The sequence below is a fragment of the Silurus meridionalis genome, chromosome 4, assembly GCF_014805685.1.
Source record: "Silurus meridionalis isolate SWU-2019-XX chromosome 4, ASM1480568v1, whole genome shotgun sequence".
Classification (NCBI taxonomy): Eukaryota; Metazoa; Chordata; class Actinopteri; order Siluriformes; family Siluridae; genus Silurus; species Silurus meridionalis.
In genome coordinates, this window is record NC_060887.1 from 28,260,574 (window position 1) to 28,263,293 (window position 2,720).

Here is a 2,720-nt window from a genome sequence, read left to right on the forward strand (position 1 = left end):
GATTTGTTTATTTCCCCTGATTTCACAATAGCTTAATTACAGTTAGTCAAGACACTCCACTAGGGCACATTCATGGTTTCTGTGAGCATAAGGCAGGATCTGAAGGAACAGATGTTGAGGAAAGACTTGCTAGACCCCAGAGCATAAACCAGAGTATAAATCATGCTGTCAACAACTTCAGGATTCACACATACTCAATTCTTTTCAGTGATTTCTCTTCTTGTTTTATATTGAACATGTTTTTAGTGCACTTTTGTCCAAGTGGCATAGTTGTGTTTTAAACCTGGAAAAAAAACTTTACCAAAAATGGGATGCAGTCATGTTTGGGTGAAGGAAATAAGAGCTTTGTTGTGCAAAAACTACACATGCTAACGTGTTCGTCAGGATCCCTTAGCGTTACTTTTTGACACCCTGGGTAACCATTCAGCATAATTTTTCAATGTGCAGGGGCAGGGTTAGGGTTAGTCAGAACGGTTAGGGGTAGTGTTAGGGTTAGTCAGAACGGTTAGGGGTAGGGTTTGGGTAAGGGTCGGTAAAAACGGGTTAGGGGTAGGGTTAGGGTTAGGGTTAGTGAGAACGGGTAAGGGGTAGGGTTAGGGTTAGTGAGAATGGGTTAGGGGTGGGGTTAGGGTTAGTAAGAACGGGTTAGGAGTAGGGTTAGTGAGAACAGGTTAGGGGTAGGTTAGTGTTAGTGAGAATGGTTTAGGGGTAGAGTTAGGGTTAATGAGAACGGGTTAGGGGTAGGGTTAGTGTAAGTAAGAATGGGTTAGGGTTAGGGTTAGTGAGAACAGGTTAGGGGTAGGGTTATGGTTAGTGAGAATGGTTTAGGGGTAGAGTTAGGGTTAGTGAGAACATAGTAAGGGTTAATTAGAACAGGTTAGGGGTAGAGTTTGGGTTAGGGTTAGTAAAAATGGGTTAGGGGTAGGGTTAATGGGAGCGGGTTATGGGTAGATTTAGGGTTAGTGAGAACAGGTTATGGTTAGGGTTTGTGAGAACAGGTTTGGGTTAGGGTTTGGGTTAGGGTTAGTAAAAATGGGTTAGGGGTAGGGTTAGAGTTAGTGAGAACAGGTTAGGGGTAGGGTTTGGGTAAGGGTTAGTAAAAACAGGTAAGGGGTAGGGTTAGGGTAAGCAATAATGGTTTAGGGGTAGAGTTAGGGTTAGTGAGAACAGAGTTAGGGTTAATGAGAACAGGTTAGGGGTAGGGTTTGGGTTAGGGTTAGTAAAAATGGGTTAGGGGTAGGGTTAATGGGAACAGGTTATGGGTAGAGTTAGGGTTAGTGAGAACAGAGTTAGGGTTAATGAGAACAGGTTAGGGGTAGGGTTTGGGTTAGGGTTAGTAAAAATGGGTTAGGGGTAGGGTTAATGGGAACAGGTTATGGGTAGGGTTAGGGTTAGTGAGAACAGAGTTAGGGTTAATGAGAACAGGTTAGGGGTAGGGTTTGGGTTAGGTTAGTAAAAATGGGTTAGGGGTAGGGTTAATGGGAACAGGTTATGGGTAGGGTTAGGGTTAGTGAGAACAGGTTAGGGTTAGTTGGGAGTGAGAATGTGTTGCTGAACGTTGTTTCACAGATGGCACTTCGATATCAGACAGCAAATGAGTGAATTTTTACATTGAAAATCATTTGGAGAGATAAATAAGCATGACCTTGGGGCTGTCTGCTTACCTCACATGCTAAATTTTAACGCTGCAGTCTCTGTTTCAAAGTTCTATGGAAGTCCTTGGAAATCCCCACACGTTTAAAAATAACCCCAAAAGGGTACCCGGTGATGCCAAGAGATCCTGACGAAATTGTCCTTATGTGACAAGTTGAGTGAGAACGTGTCACAAAAACAGGTTCTCTTTGTGTTGAGGGGCTGTTATCAGCTGACCCCTTAAAGATTATCTTATAGAAAGTTGTTATTTAAACATGCATATATTTCTCAAAGTAGTCTAGGAAATTTTGAGTGCTGTAATTACAGTATTGATGGCAAAATGGGAAGACATTTTTATCATCTTAAATATACATTAGAATTCACTGAAATTAAGATAATTTATAATTGTTTCAACAAAACAAATGCTGCCAAGTAACTCACCAGAACATATTGCAATCAAATTTTATAAAGATCAAGGACAAAAGATAAGGGGGTAGAATAATATGTTTATGAAATTTAATCTTGGTAATGAGCACTGCTTGAATTAGTTGATAAAAACATCACTGTATTTTTCATTTATTTAATTCATGTATTCATTCATTAAGTTATTATGACTTTTGTTTATTTTTGTTTCAATTAAATTTTGTTTCAATTGTGTTAAATTGCTTAAATTAATACTTAATACTGCACAATACTTAATTACTAATAATAACAAACACATTATTAATATGTAACCTAATAATTAAATGTATGTATAATAACACAGTATGCAGGAAGCAACATTATATTGTATGTCGAAGTTTGATGATTTTGTTGACTTTCACTCTTCTCAAATTTACAGGGATTCACTCAGAGTGGCACCTCATCGCCAAATTGTGTTCACAACACCAAGTGCAGCTCTCATTAAAAGCTAAATTACTCTCTTGACATTTTATTCCATTTAAAGTCTGTCAGTGCTGTTATTAAATCATCAGTCTTGTGTACAGACATTCCCTGGGACAGAAAATCTAGTAAAACCTTTTTCATTGTTTAGTGAATATATCATATGTACAAGCTAGGGCTGTTTAATGAACTACTGAAGATGGAGA